Consider the following 24370-nt stretch of genomic DNA (forward strand, 5'->3'; position numbering starts at 1 on the left):
AAACGACTGTACAATTAATTGAATTTGTTTTGTTCCTCCTTATGAAACCGATTTTTAATTTTAATTATAAATTATCAATCATCTTACTAAATATCAAAATAGCTCTAGGATATATATGCCTATTGAGCTTATTATATATCTACATTACAACGAGCACTGTTTTTCTTGTATTTTAATTAGATTAGTGATTTTACTATCACATTAAAATACACTCTGCTCTTTAGACTGCTGTTCTAATCCCCTTTAAATATATATGTAGAGTTGAATATAATAATCAAAGAGCAAAGCCGCCCCCCCCCCCCCCCCGTGCGTGTCGTGCGGTCATACAACTTACCTTCGGATGGGATCTGAGAGAAAGAGAAATTAAAGATGGCAGCCATGGATTTATAAGGTGTAGTCTCGTGGAATCTCACGAAACCCTCATCTTCCACTGCACACATATGCAAATGGAATGGAGTCAGTTTTCTGATAAAATGTCTGTTGGCAGAGGCAGTTCGAGAGACGTGCTGGAAGTTGAGAAAGTTGTCAGTGACGAATTCTAGCTGGACTTTTGCGTATTGTATTTGGTTTATTTTGTTTTCTGTTTACCAGCCCATTTAATGTCAATATACATACAGAAAACATCGGTGAAAGTGCACTGGGGGACCACCCGAACGAAGACTTACCTTTAAGAAGTTGATTACGGGGCGGTTGAAAATAAATGCCTTTCGGAATAACACCCCCCCCAACCTTCCCATGTTAAGAACGGCTTTCACTATAAACACCCTTTGAAAGTTGGACAAGTGCACTTCGGTGGTTCCCCCCCCAGAGCACTTTCATCAAAAAATCTTTGATGTGCGCACCTGTCACGGAACAAAACATGTTATATGCCAAAAATCGCGTATAATTTTATTTTCAGTTAAGAAAATCAAACTTTATGAGTAGTCAAAAAGGAACTGTCTTGCTTCGCCATCTTGAAAAAAAAAAAGGTAGATAAGTTTAAAATAATTATACTTGTGATACCAGCCTTGTAATGCTATCGATTTCACATTAATTGCTTTAAATTGTTTAAAAAAGAATTCTGTATAAAAATAAAACTAGTTGATCAATTTGTGACTTTTTTGATGATATTTTTGTTCCGTAACTGGTATCATAAAAAAATTTCTGTAGTTTTTTATTGTAAAACTTGTCGAGAGTGTTCTGTTTTGGGGTTGTTTTGAAAATGGAACAGAAATTTAAATTTCGTTCCGTTTAACCTTTTTCTTAAAATTGCGCATGCGCCAACAAAATTGAAAACTCACCATTCACATTCGAAATGTCAACTTTTATAGGTTTTCGATTAATGCTGACAAGGTTGGGATGTCTATTCCGAAAGCCGTTCTTAACATGGGGAGACTTGGAAAACCTCATCAGTATGCTCTGTATTTAAGAATTCAGGTGATAAGTTATCTCCCTCTCAGTACAATCCAATAAGTCTCCTGTGTGTCATGAGTAAGTTGCTGGAATCCATATTAAATAAAGAAGTAGTCAACCACCTCAGCAGAAATAACCTTCTTAGTGACATGCAATATGGTTTCCATTCTGCCAGATCTACAGCAGATGTGCTAACTGTTATATCTCATAGGATTAGTGAATCTCTCGACAAAGGCTTCCTTTCTAGGGCAATTGATCTTGACATATCAAAGGCCTTCAATAAGGGCCTACTTCACAAGATTTACAGCTACAGTATAACTGGAAATGTTTTTTCAATCATTGAATCATTTCTCTCTGATAGGCTCATAAGAGTAGTGGTTGATGGGCAGAAATCAGAGGCCCACAGTATTAATGCTGGTGTCCCTCAAGGGTCCATCCTGGGCCCAACTTTCTTTCTGATCTACATCAATGATTTCCCAAAACACGTACTTAAATCATTCGTTGACATCTATGCTGATGACACGACCATCTATGGCAATACATCTAAGGCCATAAATGACAAAGTTCTCTCTGATTCTCTCTCCTCTGATCTTGAGCACGTAGTACAGTGGGGGAAGAGGTGGCTGGTTACTTTTAATGCATCTAAAACCAAGCTCCTATCTTTACATCATCAACGCTCTGATCCCCATCTGGCATCAATTGAAATGGATGGCTCTCGCCTAGGGGAGGCTCCATGTTTTGATAAGCTTCTGGGATTGACCTTTACTCCTGACCTGAACTGGAAGATGTACATCAAGTCTGTTGCCAAGGTCGCTGGAAAAATGGTAGGATCCTTCTACCGCTCCAGAAGATATCTTACTGCTGATGCAATTCTCTATCTATATAAAAGCCAAGTACGTCCAAGGATGGAGTACTGCTGCCACCGTGGCCTAGTGGGGGACGCCCTTTTCTCTTCCCTGCAACCTCTCTCCCACAGAAAAAACGTTGCGAGCCTGTCTTTGTTTAATCGTTATTTCCATGGCAAGTGCTTGTCTGAGCTCCAATCTCTGATCCCCCTTCACCAGTCTTTCACAAAAAACACCTGTCTAGCTGAAACTACTGTCAGTAATTTTCCCCATTCTTTATCTGTGCCTAAATCAAAATGTAGATTCCATGAACAAAGCTTCTTTCTTAGAAGTGCACACCTGTGGAACTCTCTTCCATTTTCCTGTTTCCCACCTGACTACAACTTGGATGTCTTCAAGTCTAACATAAACAAATTCCTGATAAACCGCCCCCTTTATCAAATCTCCATTACTAATGATGACTACAATATTATCCCATTGACTACTGTACACGCAATAACCCTTATCTCCGAGTGGCTTCCAGGCCTTGATAAGTGATGACAACCATGTTAAAAAAAAAAAAAGTTTGGAGATGTTTATTCCGAAAGCCATTTTTTGTTGTCAGCATACCCGAAAATAAAAAATCTACATTTCAAATACCAAAAATTTTATCAAATTGACTTTTTCATTTAAAAATTAAATTATTTCGGTTTTGTTAAAAAATTTTATTTTTGGTATTTTTTTTTTTTTTTACATTAGGTCCACCTCCACAAGATTCTTTAAAATGACAACTTTTATAGTTCCATGCGATTTTCTTAACTGAAAATAAAACTATACGATAGTCGATATGCAGAATATGGAAATTTTGCAGAAATAAATAGTTATCGAGATATAAAAAACTGTATTATGCAAATGCATTGTATTCTTTAGCGGCCATCTTTTTTACGCCCGAGCGCGCACCATAAACACATTACTTATCTACGACGACCTGCCACCTAGTGGAAGCAATAAAAAGGCTTCCATCCCCCTCCTCCACCTAGCGTAAATCTGCTTTTATGAGATTGAAACTCAGACTGTGTCCTCCTACCTCCACCCCGACCAAATTTGGTCATTTTTATACATTAAGTCTACCGGGACAATTTTCTTTTTAATTAAATTCAATTTTTACGATATTTGTAAGTTGAAAGTACAGAATAGTTATAAAACACCATCCCCTCTCCATGTAAAATATGCGTTACTAAATAAGGTATTTTTTACGACCTGCCCCAGCGTAGTAATAATCCCCTCCAACTCCCCATGTTAAGAACGGCTTTCGAGGTTGAGGGTGTTTATTCCAAAATCCGTTCTTAACATGGGGAGGTGGGGGTGTTTATAATACACTGGGGCACTAGGTGTATCAGAAGCGGCCATTAAAAGTGATAAGAACTTTAATAATTCAACTTACTATCTTTCGAAGCTTATAACTAGAAAAATGTAATTCAAGCCCTAATTTTTTTTTCAATTAAAGGAGCAAAGACCAAATTTAAAAAAAAATAACAGCTTTAATAGCAAATTATGCAATATTTGTTTAAATCGGTTTTCTTTAAAAAAGATTTGAAGAAAACCAACGTATTTTGACTTGCTTCGAAAATGTCAAAAAATCACTTGCCTATAAAAAAAAATACTATTAAATGGGTAGTTCCATTCTTCATTGTTAAGAATTTATTTATATTTTAAATTCCATGTATTTTTTAAATAAAAGGATTTTTTAAAGCGAGGATCATAGAAAATCGCATTTTTGTAACGTGTTTTGCGCCATAAATGAAAGCGCTGCTGCTGCTAATTTGCAATTTATCAAATATGGATTCGTCAAAGGGACATAATTAATATCTTTTTTATTGCGTGCTGCTAACCAAAATTAGTATTTTTGGTTCTCTGTGGGTAAAAAAAAAAAAAAAAAAAAAAAAAGCACACATCACTTATAAGTTTTTCCCGTTAAACAAAAAATCCAGTCGACCGATTTCTTTATGAAATACACGAATTTTTGATTATCATATCTTATTTCTACTTTATCGACTGGATATTTTTTAAATATCTAAAAAAAGAAAAAAAAAAAAAACATTGAATGAAATAGAAAAAATTGCCGTCAGCGTCCGGTATTTACCTGACGATATAAGCATAACATGAGCTTTCATTTTAAAAAAAAAAAAAAGGGTTTTACACTTTGGACTTTACGGGTAAATTTCCAAAAAACACTTTTTTTGTTTTAAATTAGAATATTTTATTTATTTATCTTTTATCTTCAATTTGTGATATATAAAACTTTGGTACATAAATTATTTAATTTTTAATAGAAATTTCAAAATGGAGGTGTGAATTTAAAAAAAAAAAAGTTTGTCTAAAATATTATATTGGGTTTATTGGAAAGAACGTAAAATTTCACATTGACCCTGAAAATATCGTAAAAATTGAACGAATAGAAAAATTTCGATAGATTTTTAAAGTTTAAAAATTGAAAAAAAAAAATACACTCGTAAAATTCAATTGATTTCATACGTTAAAAAAATGGCTGGTGGAGAACGCTAGGTGTATCAGAATTTGGGGGGAATTTTTCACATCCCTAACAGAAAACTGCGAATAAAATATAAACAACTCGTAATTTCTCTTTCTAAAGTGGGTTATTTATTTTCTTTATAGAATATACTTCCAAAATAAACTATTTAAGTTGTTTAAAAAATAATAGAAATATTATGTTTCATTTTTTAAAAAACAGTGTTTACAAAGTGCATGCGTGCGTTCAGGCAGTCATTTTTTTTACGTAGTGAAATCAATTGATTTTTACGAGCTGAATATTTTTCAATTTGTAAACTTTAAAAATCTATAAAAAATTTTCTATTGGTTCAATTTTTACGGTTTTTTCAGGGTGAATGTGAAATTTTATGCTCTTTCCTATAAACTGAATATAATATTTTAGACAAACGTTGTTTTATAAATTCACCCCCCCATTTTGAAATGTCTATGAGAATTTTAATAATTAATTTTTGTGCACAAGTTTTATATATCACAAATTGAAGATAAAACATCAATAAATAAAATAATCAACTTTAAAACAAAAAAAAAAGAACAGTTATGTGCAAATTTACCTGTAAAGTCCAAAGTGTAAATCCTTTTTTTTTTTTTTTCGATAACCACGTTGTTTTTTTTTTTTTTTTTTTAAGTGGAAGCTTATTTTTTGTTTAGAATTTTCCAGTCAATATTTTTCGGTCAGTGTATATTTTTATATTTAATTCCTGGTGTCCTTTTTTTTTTTTTTCGATATAAAAAAAAAAAAGGTGATACCGAATAATGCAGATTTATAGTATAATAAATCAAAAATTCAAGTATTTCTTTGAGATATTAAAAAAAAAAAAATATTACATTTACTATGCTCGTTAATCTGTAATCCGTGTAAATCCAAAAATAAAAGATACCAGTTTTCACGTATGATAGCATAAAAACGCCAACAGTAAAAAAAAAAAAAAAAAAAGGACGATAAGTTATCTCCCTTTAAAAGTGGAAAATTTGAAGGAATATATTCCCATATCGAGATTACTAACGTTTCTGAATTAGTGTTTTTTTACACTTATAGGCTTCCGTAGATAACAAAGTGAGAATCGTAACATCCGGTTTCTTTAATGGACGAAACTAGTATTATCGATACGACGATTTACCGTGATATGTGGTCGAAAAATCCTTCCATTTAAAAAATACATGGATTATAATACATAAATATGAATAAATTCTCATACAGGAAGATTAAAGGAAGCATATCTTAGTCATGTGGAACAGGTAAGTGATGTTTTGCCAGTTAAATAAATATCATAAGATTCAACTCGTGTTATTTGTTCGACATTCCGTGAAATGTTAAGTGAAGAAATCCAAGGAAAAAATAAATAAAATTGTTTATTTCTCTATTAAAGCTTTTATGATATTAAAATTTGGTCTTTGCTTGTTTTATTGAAATAAAATTTACGGGTTTAAATTACATTTTCATATTGTTATAATCTGATAGACGTATAGGTGTCTATTCAAACAAATGTTTGTTATGGCGACTTGGCCAAAAATTCTGATACACCTAGTGGAACACGCACCGGCACTTTGTAAACAGTTTTTTAAAAACTAAAAAATAATATTTCTATTATTTTTCAAACAACTTTAATAGTTTATTTTGGAAGTATATTCCATACAGAAAATAAACAACCCACTTTAAAAAGAGAAATTACGATTTTTTTTTTTTTGCATTTTATTCGCAGTTTTCTGTTAGGGGTGTCAAAAATCCCTCCCCCCCAATTCTGATACACCTACTGGGGCACGTCGTAAAAATTTACCTTTAATATTTCAGGTTCGCAAGAAAATAAAAGGTGCAAGTCTATAAATAGGCCACAAGTAATCTTTTTTACTATAAAAATCTGAAAAAACTCTTTATAATGTACGTACTTGTCACTGCATGAAAATGTCATATTCCAAAAATCACGTAAATCGATCAAGTAGTTTTTTTTTTATTTAAGAAAATCAAATATTATCGGATGATTCATCGAAGAAAAAGCCAAGCACCATCTTGTTTGAGAGATAACACAACTAACGACCCCTGGCGGAAATATGGGTCAACAAGGGCAGTACATGCAGACCATCGAATATTTTATCAATAAAGTACTTTTTATTATTATTTTTTTTTTTAAGAAAATCAATTTTTACGATTTCTAGGGATAATGAATAAATAAATTGACTTCTTTTAATAAAGAGAATGTCTTTGAGTTTGTATTACTGTACACATAGATTTGAAAAAGTTGTCAAAAAACAAATAAATGTTATCAAAGGCAAGATAAGTTACTTTTCTACTTAACTGAATAATTTTTTAGTGTTTTTATTCAATGTAACATGTTTATTCAGTTCGAAATACATACAGTATTTACCGATGTATTGGAAAATTTAAAATGGCGCCGGCTTCTCTGTTGAACACGGTATGTTTGGGAAAATGGGTTAAAAATAAAAAAAAATACACAAAATACTGTTAAAAACCCACCAAATATATGTCAGCCTATGTCACGGTAACATATTGAGCAACTTTCTAACAGTATTTCGTCTAGTTTTTTTTTTTTATTTATAACCCCTTTTCCCAAACTTACCGTATGAAAGAGAGTCGGGCGCCATTTTAAATTTTCCAGCACATCGGTAAACACTGTTTTTCGAGCTGAATATATACAAATTTGATTTTCTTAAAAAAAAAATTTTTTTAAAGTACTTGATTGATAAAATATTCGATGGTCTGCATGTACTGCCCTTGTTGACCCATATTTCCGCCAGGGGTCGTTAGTTGCGTTATCTCTCAAAGAAGATGACGCTTGGCTTTTTCTTCGATGAATCGTCCGATAATATTTGATTTTCTTAAATAAAAAAAAAACTACTTGATCGATTTACGTGATTTTTGGAATATGACATTTTCATGCAGTAACAAGTACGTACATTATAAAGATTTTTTTCAGATTTTTATTGTATAAAAGATTTGTTGTGGCCCATTTATAGACTTGCACCAAATAAAAATAATAAATAAAAGAGAACATTTAAACTGAACACTAACCTTTTAAAATTACGGCTTTTATTGTTTTTCGAGTATGCTGAAAATGAATATCATATTTAAACTTTCCACGGACTCTGGGTATTAAGATACCTTGGTCAAATAACACGGCAAATAAGTAAGATTTTTTCCCGAACAAAAACATTCGAAAAAAAAACAAAAAAAACGCGCAAGAAAATACAATTTTAATAAAACAATTTTTGAATTAAAGCAAGATTTAAAATAGAACTGGGGGGAAAAAAGTCAGCGATTTTTTTTTTTTTTTTTTTTTTTTTTTTTTTTTTTTTATGAAATATTCAAAGAAAGTGAAGAAAAAAAATGAAATTCTTATGATAAAAAAATGTGAAAAAGTGTCAGTGATATTTTGAATGAAGCGAACTGTTCAGCCGGAAAAAAAAAAACACCATCCCATCTCATTATTAAAAACAGAAAATGAAAATGACATATTCATAATTGTTTAAACTGGGTGAGCGCCATTTGAAAAGCAAAGCATTTATTGTATAAAAATTTATCAAAATATATTTGTAAAGACATTTAAAAGTCTGCGTCAGAAAACAATTTTAATAAAACGATTTTGTAATTTTTTCTCTACCCTGCAACCCCTCTCCCACAGAAGAGACGTTGCGAGCCTATCCTTGTTTTATCGTTATTTTCATGGCAGGTGCTCGTCTGAACTCCAATCCCTGGTCCCCCCTCGCCAATCTTTCACGAAAAACACCCGTCTAGCTGAATCCACTGTGAAAAATTTCCCCCACTCTATATCTGTTCCTAAATCAAAACGCGGATTCCATGAACAAAGCTTCTTTATTAGAACTGCACACCTGTGGAACTGTTCCGTCTGCCTGCTTCCCTCCGGACTACAACTTGGATGTCTTCAAGTCTAATGTTAACAAATTCCTAACGAACCGCCCCCTTAAGTAAACACTTCATCAAATCTCCACACTAACGTAATGTACTTGCAATAACCCTTATCCCTGAGTGGCTTCCGGGCCTTGATAAGTGGTGATCACTGTGTAAAAAAAAAAAAAAAAAAAAAACTTCAGTCCAGAGTTTAAAATACTTGGTGCTAGTGCAGAGAGTTATCCGCGCTATTTTTTAAATCGTATTTCCAAGTTTAATTAAAGTTTTATGATATGTTTTTTTTTTTTTTATTCAATTGTAAGGTTGAATAATAGAATAGGTACAAAACACCCTCCCCTCCCCATGTTAAGAATGGCTTTTTAAATAATAACGTTATTATTTACGTCCGGATCACTCTCTGCACTAGTACCAAATACTGATTTCGGTACTTGTACAGTTTAGTCAAGACATTAAAAAATGAAAATATCGAAAAAAGTTTAAATTGTACGTATCCGTTATGGAACGAAGTTCTCCGAAAAATAATTTCACTTAATTTCATCAAGTATTTTTTTTTAATTTTTTTTTTTTTTTTTTTACAGCGAAAAAACAATTTGTTATGATACAGAGAAAATGTTCGATTTTTAGAAAGAAAGCTAGTATTAAAGATAGGGAGGGGTGTCAGCGCTTTAACTGGATAAAGCCGTTTCACAAGTAAGTCGGATTCTACCTTTTTAGGCGACTACGTATGAAAAGAAACGAAAGGCTTGAAGTTTTGTTCCAAGTTCTGCAGAAGGGCAGGTCCTGTAGAATCAGCAGAAAAGAAAGTCCTGTAAAGTCAGCAGACAAGCAAGTCCCAAAAAATCACACACACACTAAAGTACTCTTAAAGCTGCAGCAGTTCACCGATACGATCACACTGACGTCGATCCTAGAACAAGACACCCCCATGTTCCAAACACACTCCCTTTATCCTTCCGGCGTTCGTCCTCGGCCAATCAGCAGCCAAAGAACGGTCACGTGGGGCCCAGTGATGATCGCACAATCTACAAGATGAGGACAGCGCCATTTTGGAATTTCTTTCATGTTTCGGCCATGCACGTACGCACACCATAGGAGCGTTCCAAGGTAAGGCATGACGCGCAGACACGTGGGCGCTTCCTCCCTTCATTTTCTTCGACTCTACACCCCCCCCCCCTCCTGGTCTCTAGATCACACATGCGGCCGCGGTCATTTGATGCGGGCGCTCCTACGGAGGGGGATTAGCTGGGCTTCTTCATCTCCACCAGTGCCACCCGGGTCAGTGTCCACAGTCCTACCATCCGGCTGCACTTCATCTTCCTCCGAGCTACCTGGGTCAGTGTCCACAGTCCTACCATCCGGCTGCGCTTCATCTTCATCTTCATCCGAGCTCTCAGAAGTGGTGCTGGAGCTATCGCCATCCGTGCTGAGGTTCTCAGCCATAGGCCGGATCCACATTTCATCACTGGATGATTCATTACTTTCACTGTTCACCATTTGGTTTATAGCAAGGGCGGGCCGGACATCCCTTACATGGCGTGGAACACCATCAACCAGCACAGCCTGCTCACCGATTATGCCGGTGATCTGTCCCTGTCTGAACCTGGTTGTGCATCGGTTATTGGGAGGCCTTACCCAGACGGTGTCCCCTGACTTGTACCGTCCTTGCGTCTTCTTCTGATTAGGCGGGCAGGCGTCAATGCCCTTAACACGCACTCGATGGCGATGTATCGCATTAGCAGGTGCACTTTCAGCGGTCGCGTCATCCTTTGGCGTTGTATTGTACCTATATACCGCCTCCGCAATCGTGCATTGCTTCCTTGCTGCTATCCGTTTCACACTTCGGTGGCACCGCTCTGCTATACCGTTGCCACTCGGCACATACACACACCTGTGTCTAAGCCGGGTCCCCCACTCGTCCATGAAACGCCTGAATTCCCCGCTGCAAAAGGCTGTGTCGTTGTCCGTGAGAATCTCTTCGGGTGGCCCCCGCTCGTAAAATATAGACTCTAATTGGCGGATGACACTAGCCGACTCCTGTCTTGTTAACAGTCGCCAGATCGCAAACCTCGTCAGTCCGCAATCGATTAGTGTGAGGAAGTGCTGACCACCATAGTGGGTTATGTCCATGCCCAGCCGGCTCCAAGTCCCGTCGACTTCCAGCTGACCTTTCTGCCATTTGTACCAGTAATCTCCCTTTGGCATTTCTAAAATTCAAACAAATTTTTTTTTAAATCCTAGATGGCTGCCTTCAACGCGCTCTCATAAAAACGTGTTTTTCTGCTGTAAAAAAACAAACTACTTGATGAAGTTCCATAACGGATACATACAATTTAAACTTTTTTCGATATTTTCATTTTTTAATGTCTTGATAAAACTGTAAAAGTACCCTGATTTCTCTCTGATTTTCACAACAGGTGCCTGAAAAAATGGCGTCTCAATTTTTGACGATAAACTGTAGAAGTACCAAATAATCTTGTAGTACGACTGTTGAATTTTATTCTTTCGATTACTTTTTGATTGTATTGGCGCATTGGCAAAAAATAAATAACACGGAACGAAATTTAAATTTCCGTTCCATTTTCAAAACAACCCCAAAACAGAGCGCTCTCGACAAGTTTTACCGTCTTTTTAGGTTTTAGTAAGAACCGTAAAAGTAAATACAAATTGGGTAAGTATGAAGAATTACTCCACCCTCGAAAATTCCTTTAAAATTACCACTCTTATATGTTTTTGGGGTCGCTGAAAACGAAAATAACATTTAAAATTACGGCAAACGAGTAGTTTCCAAGATCTGAAGAAATATTAGTTTAAAAAAGTTGGATCACTTTTCTATAATAATTTAAAATAAAATGACCACGATTTGGGGGGGGGGGGGTTCATTCCACCCTCGGAAAATCCTTTAAAATTCCAGGAAACAAGTAGTTTCCACGCTATGAAGAAATGCACTCACTTTATGGTCACTTTTTTTTTTGAGGGAGGGGGGTGGAGACTGCCGGTTTGTTTTTCTTTCTTTCTTTTTTATATTCAATTAAAGAACTTGTATAGTTTTTTGACAGGTGCTTATGCAGTTTACTTAACCGTTTTAACGTAAGTAACACGCTGACAGTAACCGAGCAGAAGAACTGTTTAATATTTTACAAAAATTCTGTTTACATTTGGTGAGAGGCGGAGGGTGTTAAATAAAATGAGTGAGGATAATTAATTAATAAAATAAATATTTATTATAAAAGCAAAATTGTGTTTTTAAAATAATAGCGATTGAAGTTTGCGTTTTTATTTCAGGAACTTTTTTCGGGTGGGGACATCTTAGATTTCACCGTTGTATTTCACACGCTCGTTATTGTTATTGAAAATTAACGTTTGTTTATCTTTAATTTAAATAATTTATAAGTTTAGGCTAAACACCAAATTATTTTGAAAGGAGAAACTAAAAAGGCTTGTTTAAAATATATATGGCGGAGTTGTACATATATATTATTATATTTTAAGTGTCTGCAATAAATTTAAACGTATTTGTTTTATCCGCTGAAGAAATTTTTCCCGTTGTTGGTAAGTTAACATTTTACTTCTGTAATTTGTTTTTCGATTTCACATCGAATTATATTTGAAGGTTTTATTAAATTATGGTAATATTCCAATTTTATATTTAAAAAAAAAAAAAATGGCTCATACAATTTTAGCTCAAAATATTAAGGTTATTTCAGCACAGTACCAAAAATGCACAAGTGTGCATTTTTGGTACTGTGCTTTTGATAAGGGCTGTTTATTTTAGCTAAGCCCCTATTCGAGCAAACATACTATTTCATACACCAAAACGAATTTGAACTATTCCCAGAGAAGTACCTTTATGGGAAACAAGCAGTTTCGAACTGTATGGGGTTAAGTCAGGGGAGTGACCATTCATGCCAAATTTCATAAACAGGCGTCCATTAAAAAAAAAAAAAAAAAAAAAGTTGCATATGTAAAGATAAAGTTGCAGTGAAATGGTATTCAGAAACTAGTAGATTTCACAACTAAAGTCAACATTTACATGCTGCTGTGTTCTTTATGTCATGTAAATGCAGAAATTTTTTATACTCTTGGTCAGTAATTGTGTATGTCCTTCGCTACATGTTGTTGAGGATACAACACAAAGAATTTTCTTGATGAGAACAAACAATGTACCATCAATCTGCAGCCAACTATATGTCTTGCATCGTCCATGGAGATGCATGAACTTGACAGTTACATTACCTTCCTCTGCATTTATTTCATTCACAATACCAACCCACCAGAAAGAGTTATAAATACAAGTTATATATTGGATTGGTGTGATGTCAGAGATCTAAAGAATTGATGGCAAGTTAGTTATGAATATCAATTTATAGTTCATTCACACTGGACAACTTATGGCCAATTTGTGCTGTTCACAATGGTACAAAAATGTGACTAGATCTGGTTCCTGGCACTGGAAAACCTTGCTTCAAGCAACTTCTCACCTTCTCCATGGTTTCCTTACTGATCGCAAAGAAATGGATGGCAGACATCTGGTAGATAGCAAGCATGGCTTTATAATCAAAGATTTGATTATTTAGAGGCCATTGGAATGACTGCTTGGCCACATCTCGTTTTACTGAACCACCAATTTCATCACAAGGGGATTTTCCATGACTGTATTAAAAATTGGAAGTTTTCTGTAAAATTTCCCAAAACAAGGACCTTATTGGAACAACGATTCTCTTTCTTTTGATTCAAGTATCTGGCTTGGCATTTTGTTAAATATGAATGTCTAGTAAGATTATCAAAGGTGTCAATCAACAGATCTTTATATTCTGCATATGTTAATGTTGCATGGCCGGTTGTGTCCCATTGGTTAAAATGAAACTCGTCATCAGGGTTAATATCATACAGCACCTCATCCAAAATTTCTGCAATGCTTCTCTACCAGGGCAATTTTCAGAGCAATAAATCATATACTCTTTGTTAGAAAAATCAAACTAACTTTGAAATAAAATCTTTGATGTTCCACTTCATGGCATCGACAAGAAGCTTTGCATTCTGGTGTATGTCACGGAACAGAATGTGTACCCATAGAACCAGCTAAAACACACCACTTGGGACACATCTCAACAAATTTGGAAAACCCCACCTTGACATTGGGATACTTTTATTTAAAAGCAACATACAGTTCATGCAAATTAAAAACTATCAAGCGTTTTTGTTTGTGAACACCCTTTGCTATACTGACAAAGTTCTTTTTGCATGGTATTTGGCGGCTGTATTCCTCATTCTCATACATTCGTATCATGTCGACTGTCTGGGAAAAATCGTTTCCCTTTGTTAGAGTTGGGTTTTGACAAAATATTATTTGTCAATTCTCTGGCAGTTCGAACAACATATTCAGACACCTTGAAGAATTTGGAGCTATATGCACAAGACCAGAAATCAGGAGCAAGTGTCATGATTTGGATTTGATCAGTTGAAGCACTTTTTAACTTCTCTTTCATCAGATAATGTAATCGATCCAGTTCTACTGCTTTTTCTTTGATGTCTGTTTCACTGAGCATTAATTCTGCAGTCAGTTCGTCAATGCTAACTTTATCACCATGGACATGTCACTTTCGAATGATTCAACAGCTTTTTCTAACTTCCTTTTGACGCTATGAACATGGCTATGAGAAGCAACACTGTGCATAACTACAGGGGTAACATCCATGGATACCAGTCTCGCATTCAAGGTTTTTTGTGAAGTTTTCACAGAACTCACAGATTCATAGTCTGGATCCATTGTGTCATCACTGTCAGATTCACATATTCCTTTGTGCACTGACAACAAAAAAAGTGACCCTCTTGCCTCCAGATCTTTTACCATCTGCAAAGATATCGGTCGCTCACCTTTGACCTCTTGTGTTATAAAAATCCACCACAACACTTCTTTGTGGTCTTTGCTCCATCACGACTTAGAACTGTTTATATACCCCCTATATAATAATATCTACGATTTTGGAATGCAGGTCGTCTCTAGATTTATTTACGTCGATTTATTACGTCCAGAAACAATCAGCTTTGATCAATGTGGGGCCAAACTCCATATATCAGACAATTACTATTCAATCTGGAAAATGGGGAGCTGGTTTCCCCCTCCCCAACATCTTGGTGAAAAAAACAGTCAAAGTTGGGTAAACAAACCCAAAAGCTGCCCCGCAGCAAAAGTAAAGTCCGCTCCTATTATTTGACCTCATTTTTAATGAGGTCACATAGAAGCAGAGCAAAAGTTTAGTCCGCTACTTCTATGACCTCATTAATAGTTAACTTTTACGGCGGCCACGTGTCAATTCTGTTTTTATTACTCAAATTCAAACGTGACACCGTTAGTTTGTCGCGGTGGCCCACTGGTTAACGTCGCACGATTTTTTTTCACACTTAATTTCCAACTTTGCCTCAAGGGTTCGGGTTCGATCCTCGTACTAACCTACCAAAACTTTATATTTTACACCCCCCCCCCCTCCAGAGTTTTGATTTACCCAAAACCACACACACCTCCAAACACCCGGGCAACATAGGGTTACATAGGCATCACCACTTATCAAGGCCCAGAGTTCACTCAAGGATAAGGATTAAATAGTGTATAGTAGTCAATTGGATAATATAGTAATCCTTAGTAATGGAAATTTGGTAAGTTTGTTAGTTTAAGTGGAGCAGCTCATCAAGAACTTGCTTACGTTGGACTTAAACACAACCATATTGTAGTCAGCTGGAAAGCAGGAAAATGGAAGACAGTTCCACAAGCGTGCAGTTCTAAGAAAGAAGCTTTGTTCATGGAATCTATGTTTAGGTTTAGGCACAGATAAAGAGTGGGGAGAATTATTGATAGTGTTTTCAGCTAGACAAATGTTTCTTGTGAAAGTTTGTCATGGGGGAACCATAGATTGAAGCTCAGTCGAACACTTGCCATGAAAATAATGATAAAGCAAAGACAAACTCGTAATATCTCTTCTATGAGAAAGAGGTTGTAGGGAAGAGAAAAGGACATCTCATACGAGGCTACAAAGTCTATATTGAATTCTATCAAGGCAGGATAAGTCCTTTCTGGCAGCTCCTGCCCAGATGTGACAACAGTACTCCATCCTTGGACGTACCTGGCTCTTATATAGATAGAGAATTGCATTGTTTATGGACCAGTGGTGTCTCTCCTCAAACACTCCATGATAAATTAAACATTCTGATCAAATTTATCATCCAAGTGTATACAGTTAGTTGGTTCGAGATCAAAACTGAGAATTTTTTTAACCAACAGCAGTATATTTTTAATGATTCAGAGGACAAAACAACAATCAACTGAAATTCAAAATACTGTTTTTAACAGTTTAAAACATAGTGTTTTTGCACTGCTTCCAGAAAATATAATTTCTGTGATAAATTCAGATGAATTGGATGTGAGAGAATAGGCCATTAAAAAGATTTTGTCCGTTATGTAAGTAAATATTTATCTATTAAATTTTATTATCTCAATTTACCCAAACAATAGTCAGCTTTGTTCATATTACATCACAAAAATATAAAAAAAATTTAATTATTTTTGTTTTTTATTTTTTTTTCAGAAATAGTTAATAACCAAAAAAAAAAAAAAAAGACTGAAAAAAATTACTGCTATCAATTTTGCAGCTACACACTGGTCAAATTTGATTGATCTTTCTCAAACTGGAGTTTGTAAACCTGCACTTACAGAATTCTTTACAAGTGAAGAACTGGTAAAATCGTCTATGATAGGAACAAAACTAGAATTTCCTAAATCACCTGCCCACTCACAAGGAATTGAAAGAGCTGTGAAATTAACAGAAGCTTCACAAGTAATATATGGGCAGGAAGCAAAACATAGACACATTATTACAAAATCATTGTGCCACAAATTAGACCTTCATTTTCTTCGAATTTACACAGAACAATTTAGTTTTATAACATAGTTTTTATTACGTTTAATAAAAATTAAAATACATGGTTCTCTAATTTGTATCAAGTTATTATATTGTGTAATACATCTTCACGTATCTCTCTCTCAGTGCAGACAAATAAGTCTCCTGTGTGTCATGAGTAAGTTGCTGGAATCCATATTAAATAGAGAAGTAGTCAACCACCTCAGCAGAAATAACCTTCTTAGTGACATGCAATATGGTTTCCGTTCTGCCAGATCTACAGCAGATGTGCTAACTGTTATATCTCATAGGATTAGTGAATCTCTTGACAAAGGCTTCCTCTCTAGGGCAATTGCTCTTGACATATCAAAAGCCTTCGATAAGGTATGGCATAAGGGCCTACTTCACAAGATTTCCAGCTATGGTATAACTGGAAATGTTTTCTTGATCATAAAATCATTTCTCTCCGATAGGCTCATAAGAGTAGTAGTTGATGGGCAGAAATCAGAGGCCATCAATATTAATGCTGGAGTCCATCAGAGGTCCATCCTAGGCCCAACTCTCTTCCTGATCTACATCAATGATCTCCCAAAACACATACTTAAATCATTCATATCAAGGCAGTAAATGACAAAGTTCTTTCAGATTCTCTCTCCTCTGATCTTGAGCGTGTGGTACAGTGGGGGAGGAGGTGGCTGGTTATTTTTAATGCATCTAAAACCAAGCTTTACATCATCAATGCACTGATTCCCATCTGGCATCAATTGATATGGGTGGTTCTCGTCTAGAGGAAGCTCCATGTTTTGATAAGCTTCTAGGCTTGACCTTTACTTCTGACCTGAAATGGAATATGTACATCAGGTCAGTTGCCAAGATCGCTGGAAAAATGGTAGGATCCTTCTACCGCTCCAGAAGATATCTCACCCCTGATGCAATTCTCTATCTGTATAAAAGCCAAGTATGTCCAAGGATGGAGTACTACTGCCACATTTGGGCAGGAGCTGCTAAAAACAGCCTATCCTGCCTTGACAGAGTACAAAATAGGCTTCGTGGCCTAGTGGGTGATGCCCTTTTCTCTTCCCTGCAACCTCTCACCCACAGGAGAGACGTTGCAAGCCTGTCTTTGTTTTATCGTTACTACCATGGCAGATGCTCGTCTGAACTTCAATCTCTTGTCCCCCCCCTCGCCAATCTTTCACGATAAACACTCGCCTAGCTGAAACCACTGTCAAAAATTTTCTCCACTCCTTATCTGTGCCAAAATCAAAACGTAGATTCCATGAACAAAGCTTCTTTCTTAGAAATGCACGCCTGTGGAACTCTGTTTGGGTTGCCTGTTTCCCACCTTACTACAACTTGGATATCTTCAAGTCCAATGGGAACAAATTCCTGATAAACCGCCTCCTTAAGTAAGACACTTTATCAAATCTCCAACATTAACGTACTGTACACACAATAACCCTTATCCCTGAGTGGCTTCCGGGCCTTGGTAAGTGATGTTTACCTTGTAAAAAAAAAAAAAAAAAAAAAAAAAAAATTTAAGATTTAGTCGCTAATCAGCCTTTTTTTTACAATTTTTATTTAATCAATGCAGTAAAAGTTAAGATATTTTGTTAGTTGTGATTCATAATTAAAATTTATGCATTTACTTTTATTTCAATGTATTTCATCTAAATATATCATTTTAATTAAATTGTTTATAAAAATAGAATTTCAAAGTCAGTTTTGTGTAAAATGCTATGAAAATTAAGGATTTCTTAGCATTTTCCATCACGATTTTTAAAATTAAATGCTCAATTTTCCTTTCAAGATAGGAATCTAATTTTTGGTATGCGTTCTTTTTACATCAAATCCCAACTATCATTACTAGTGCCTTGTTGATTTTCTGAAAAAAGTTGCCGATCCAGCTGCTCTATTGTGGCAATGCTTCTATCGGAAATTCTAACACGATTTTTATTTTTGTCCCAATCCAGTAAACCCTTTTTTATTTACTTGTTTATTTATTATTATTATTGGTACATTTTTACTTGATTTTCACCTTAACATTTTCCTTTAAAATGACGACTTTTATAGGTTTTCGGGTATGCTGAAAATGAATATCGAATTTAAATTTTCCACAAATAAGTAATTTTTCAGATATTAAGCAATGTAATTTATTATGTACAACAATGGCCACCACTTTTAACATACAAAATTACATTGCTTACTATCTGGAAAACTACTTATTTGCAGAAAATTTAAATGCATACCTGAAAACTTTGAAAAGTTGTCATTTTAAAGGAAAATGCTAAGATGGAAATTAAGTAAAAATTTACCTTATTATTCTTATTTATTATTATTTTTTATTAAAATGGCTGCTACATTTTATCATTTAGTTTTGCCTGATTTGCCCAGCAGTTATGGAGCAAATTAATCCATCATATTATTTGCTGCATACAAACATTAATTGTTCGTTACAACATAAATTAAGTAAAATTATATTTATCTGAAGATAATTGTTGAATTTTCATTGAAAAAAGAATATTATTTACGAATTTATTTATTAATAAAACTCACTTCATATGTGTATTTTCTTTGGAAAAGTGCACGATGATATCAGACAAGGGGCACATTTCTTCGTTTACACCATATAAAATAATATCACATGATCTCAAGTTTTACAGAGCATAAATTTGGTACAGATAAAATACACCACCAACCCTCAAAAACAATCAAACAAACAAAAACATGGAGAGATGATCCATGCGAAAAATTGGATTGTAAACAATGAGTACTGAAATGAAATAAAATTCTGGAGTGAATTATAAAAATTATTATAAATTATAAAAATTATTTATAAAAATATTCTTTTCAGTTTTTTGTTTTATTTATTTTATTTTTTTTTTTTCTAGATAATTTCTAAACTTGTGGTATCGCAATAAAAACAAATATCAAAAACTTTTATTGTATTTTTAGGAGCCGTAGCCATTATTAAATAGGATTCTATAAATTATTAAAATTTCTTTCCGAGATAATAAAAGTGCTCATTTTGTTTCAGTTGAACTTTGTCAATGTCAGATAATCAGATAAAACTAATAAATGAAATTTGGAGATATAAATAAGATAACTTTTTTTTTTTTTTTTTTTTCAAATAAAATTTTATTTACAAAAAAATCTTCATTTGTTTAATAATAGACCATGAACACCATATAAAAATTTATGGAAAAAAAATATTCCAAACTTAATTCAATAAAAATAAATGTTATAATATATATTGTTTTTTATACTGTTGTACAAATTTAGTGTTGTATCTACAAAGGTATACTTTTTTTTTTTTTTTTTTTTTGCCCCCTCGATTGCCATTCAGGATTTAGGTGCCTGTTTCCACTTTGAAGCTGTGCAAATAAATTCATTATTCGTCATCATCTGCATAAATCAGCATGATTAAATATGAGAATATTTATGAGACCTCATTATTATTGGCCTATTTTGTTTTATTTCTGATTTTTCAACTACTATTAATACTACTACTATTAGAAACTTTCACTCTTATAGATGAAAAAGAATTTTTACAGGGAAATATTTTATGTTACACCGACCGAATTTTAGTCTGAAAATCTCTGACAGGGCAATGTTTTTTATTTGTGTGTGTCAGTGTGGAAGAGAAGTCTGTGTGGATCTAAAATTAACCCGGAAAGCAATAATAAAAAGAAAGCATAAACTCGGCAATTGCTCATCTAGCATATCTAGAAGGAACGGTGGAAGAGTACAGAAAAATATGCAAATGATGTTATTTGACCTGCTAGATTACTCAATTACCTAAACAAAATAGTAAAAGGCAGAAAGGTCTTGGAAACAAAGATATCTTTTGTAAACATTGGGAAACAAAATCGAACTTGTTTGCTCGACATTCCAACTTCACTGAAAACTTAATTATTTTGAATCCTGTGGCAATATTTTTTTTTTTTTTTTTTATTGATTTAATAAAAAAAATGCTGCCACAGGATTCACACTGACTTGAAAAGTCCTTGAATGTTAACTTTTGCCTTGAAAAGGTCTTATTTCTATTATTACGTTGAAAAATCTTTGAAAATATAGAAAAGACCTTGAAAATTGTATTTTTTATGTCCGGTAAATTAGTGCTGAAATATTGAAAATAATATTGAAATAAATACTTATTAATAAAAATGCCATTAAAATATTTTTTGAATATTGAAAATAAAATTCAAATACAGTGTTCTGAAATTGCATAAAAGTATTGTAGCATAAAAGAGTTATGCCCCTTTGGGGGAGGGGGGTGAAATCTTCCTCTATTTTTGCTTTTATTTATAATGTAATTTTTTGTGGGGCGGTACAAGAGGGAAGGAATAGTGGCGGCCACCATAAATAAAAATGAACCTTCTCCTACTCTTAAAAAAACAACTTTTTTTGCACAGTCCAGATTCTCTAATGGCGATTTGAACTTTTTGAATCACTGTGGATTGTAAAACAACCCCCAAATTTTGTTTGGGAAACTTGAATTTTGTCTAGAAAAGGCCTTAAAAATCTCTGAAATGTCCTTGAAAATCTGTACAAATCCTGTGTTATGTTTACTAATCTATATATATATAAATTCGTATTCCTGTCTGCTTGTTTGTTCACAATTTGATTAATATATATACAAAATGTTTCTTAGTTTCATCTTTCATTTATTTCTATGTATAGTATCATTCTTGCAAATCATGTAATTAAGGAATCCCCTCATTTGCCTTTTACATTAAGAAAAATTGATTTTACTAAATCTTAGTTAATGTTTTTAGCGAAAGAATTGTTTTAAGTGTTCTATTTAAAATTGTTATTTAATAAACTTTAAGCAACAATTATATTGATAATATATTTAATTTAATTTATTTGGAATTACAATTTCCAATATCGACTTTTTTAAAAACTTTATTTTAGAGTTATTTGCCCCTAGACAATTTTAAATATGTTTAGAAAATGGAACAAACTCTCACCAAATAAAATAATTTGGTAATCTCAATAAATTTCTAGCCGGAAAACTAATTCCGTGTAGATAGAAAAATGTTTGGCTTTTATTGTTTTTTTTTTTGGGGGGGGGGTTTCTTTTAATATTCAAACAAAAAAAACACACATGCTTACGTAAAAACTGAAAATTTCATTTGTTTGTTTTTATTATTCTTTAAACGGCTATACAGAAATTGGTAAATTTTTACGATGTGACCCAGCATCGTTTAACACCTATAAAAAAAAAAGATGATCCACTGCCCCCCTCTCTAAATTCCACAATTTACGCTTTTTTTTTTCTTTTTACACGTTAATCTCATCCATTACAAACTTAATTTTCTAATTTAAAAAAAGGGTAATTTTTTACGTGACCCAGTATCGTTTAACCACTAAAAAAATGAAGATCTACTTTTTTTTTGGCCTAATATGTTTAAACAGCCTTTATAAATAATATAAAAGAAGAAATTTTGAAAAAAAAAATTTAACATTTTAAAGTGGGAGATTACTTTTCTATATAAATTTGACATAAAATGAGCACCCACTTTTTGGCTACCAAGCGTTCAATGAGACATGCCACTTTTAGCATTTTTTTTCCAGTTTGGCGATTGGGGGAGGGGGGAACATGACAAATACAATTTGATTTTTTGTGAAGGAGGAATTACATTTGAAACATAAAATAACGATAAATTTAATTAAGTTTTATGAGACCATTCTGTACTTTCACCTAACAATTTCATAAACAAAACAAACCCCAAAATATGACAAATTCCATAGTGGGGGGGGGGGCGTACATTAGAAACATAAAATGATGAAAAATTTCATTTCATTGTTTTTGGAATTAGTTTTTGGTAGATCTTCATTTTTCGTAGGGATTAAACAACGCTGAGTTACATTGTAAAAAATTACTACAGAATCTTTGACTTCTTCGAATTCAAACTTTTGAAAACAAAAGTGCTCCCCCCTCAAAAAAAAAAAAGCCACGTTCATAAACGTTATTTTTCTAGGTTCACAAAATTGTGAGTTTTCTTAGGACAGTGACCATCCCAAGTTATCTTTTTCTCTTCATTCGCATTCCAGATTCGAGCCTGCATACTTGGCTAATTTTTTGCAACCGCATGCTATTTTTTTTTTGGGGGGGGGTCTTTCCAGTGCTCAATATCCGGAGAATAGTTTCTTTGTATCCCCTATCCTCTCTGCCGAAATATCTGGTGGAGAGGGTATCAGGTACTCCTTCTTTGGGGCAGTTACATTTACATGTTTTGATCCGTTCTTTTATTTTTGAAATTGTTGTGGGGTATCCACGTTGCCCATGATGAAAATGATTAGTATAGCAAATGTTTTCCAAACTGAATTTTGTGTCAACCCAGGCAATGTCAGATACCTGTGCTAGTATGCTAATATTTTAGTCAACTGTTGCCACTTGCATCCCCTTAAAATACAAGGTCTCAAAAAATATACTTATCTATGCACACTTCGAATGATGATAAAACGTTGAATCTAGACTAAATTGAAAAAAGCTTCAAATACAAAAGATGAATATAATTAAAGAACGTTGTTAAGTTACAGTGTGAGTACAGTTTTTGAGACATTTTGTATATGCTCGATTATCTCCCTTAATATTTCGTGCAAAGGAAAAGCTGCAGGATGGCTCATTTAAAAGTAGCCCGATCTCTCTAATCTTTCTCTAATCATTTTTTAAGCGGCCCACATATTCTTTTTTCACAAGTCACACAAGCATATTAAACTTATTTTCAATGTCATGATGTCATTAGTGCTCGTGGTCCTGTGGACAAAAGCGTTTACCTGTAACTTTTTTCGTGTTTCATGTTTGAGCTTGCCTGCTAAATAGGCTTATTTTTTATTTATTTCATTTTTTGGGTGGCACAGGTACTCGCTGCTTTTTTTATTGAAAGAAAAGTTGTTTTGATTCGGTTATTTTTTTCAGCGGTTTCAACGTATGGGCAACAAAAAGTGCTCAATATTCGGAGAATAGCTTCTCTTCGTATCACTTTTGCTGAAATATCTGGTGAGGATGTTGTCATGTACTTTTTGGTGGCAATTACATTTCTGTGTTTTTATCGGTTCTTTTATTTTTTAAATTGTTGTGGGAAGTATCAATAAAAGTGCTCAATATCCTTAGTTTAGCAGGTTTGTCCAAAAAGATGTAGACTCGGGCAATGCCAAGTATACATGCTAGTCTTCTATTATATTAAGGGCAAATGTCTGTGTGTTAGTGTGTGTGTTTGTATGTCTGCTAAAAACTTTTGTCATCTGCATCGAAGCGGCACGAACATGGTACTGTTAGAAAGAGTGATCTCTTTAGCACATAATATAGAAAAATTAGAAAAAAAAAAGTCGTCAATTATTTTGTGTAGAAATGTTTTTGTTTGAAGGGGTAGTCTGATAAAACCCTTGGTTTCATTGCTAATCGCTCATGCTCGAGCGGTTAATGCGGTTTTTTTTTTTTTCATTTTAAAAAGATAAATTTGTAACGTCATATCATCTGTGTTGTTGTAGTCCGATCGATAACGTGTTCGCTTGCGAACGTATGCAAATTCTGTGCTCGTATGGCATTTTTTTTCCTTTTTTCTTTTCTTTTTTTCCGTTTTTTCTTTTCTTTTTTTCTTTTTTTCCGTTTTTTCTTTTTTTTTCTTAAAAAATTTTGCTTTCAGTTTTGCTTCTGTCTGATGGCACCCAAGTCCCGTTTTTTTTTTTTTTTTTTTAAATTATTTAACCGTACTTAATGACCGGACAACGCATTTTTTTTTTTTTTTTTTTTTTTTTTACTACCATTCAGCAGCTGCACTGTACACAACGTGCAGGCG

The 24370-nt window shown here is 33.9% G+C and overlaps 1 protein-coding gene across 4 annotated transcripts in view; it reads left to right on the forward strand.

Annotated features, from left to right (window-relative positions):
• LOC145241317 (uncharacterized) overlaps nucleotides 1–24370 on the forward strand; it is a 148138-nt gene that overhangs the window by 44529 nt on the left and 79239 nt on the right. Inside the window, exon 1 of one of the 4 annotated variants that reach the window (XM_080104129.1) lies at nucleotides 11985–12130. The exons of 2 other annotated variants lie outside the window; for them this stretch is intronic. The gene's annotated coding sequence lies outside the window, so the exon portion shown is untranslated. Of the gene's footprint in view, nucleotides 1–11984; nucleotides 12131–12165; nucleotides 12220–24370 lie in introns of those variants that run through there. One more of the 4 variants, XM_080104133.1, reaches the window with a different exon arrangement.

This window comes from Euprymna scolopes, chromosome 20 (assembly GCF_053919585.1).
Source record: "Euprymna scolopes isolate OS-2025 chromosome 20, ASM5391958v1, whole genome shotgun sequence".
Lineage (NCBI taxonomy): Eukaryota > Metazoa > Mollusca > Cephalopoda > Sepiida > Sepiolidae > Euprymna > Euprymna scolopes.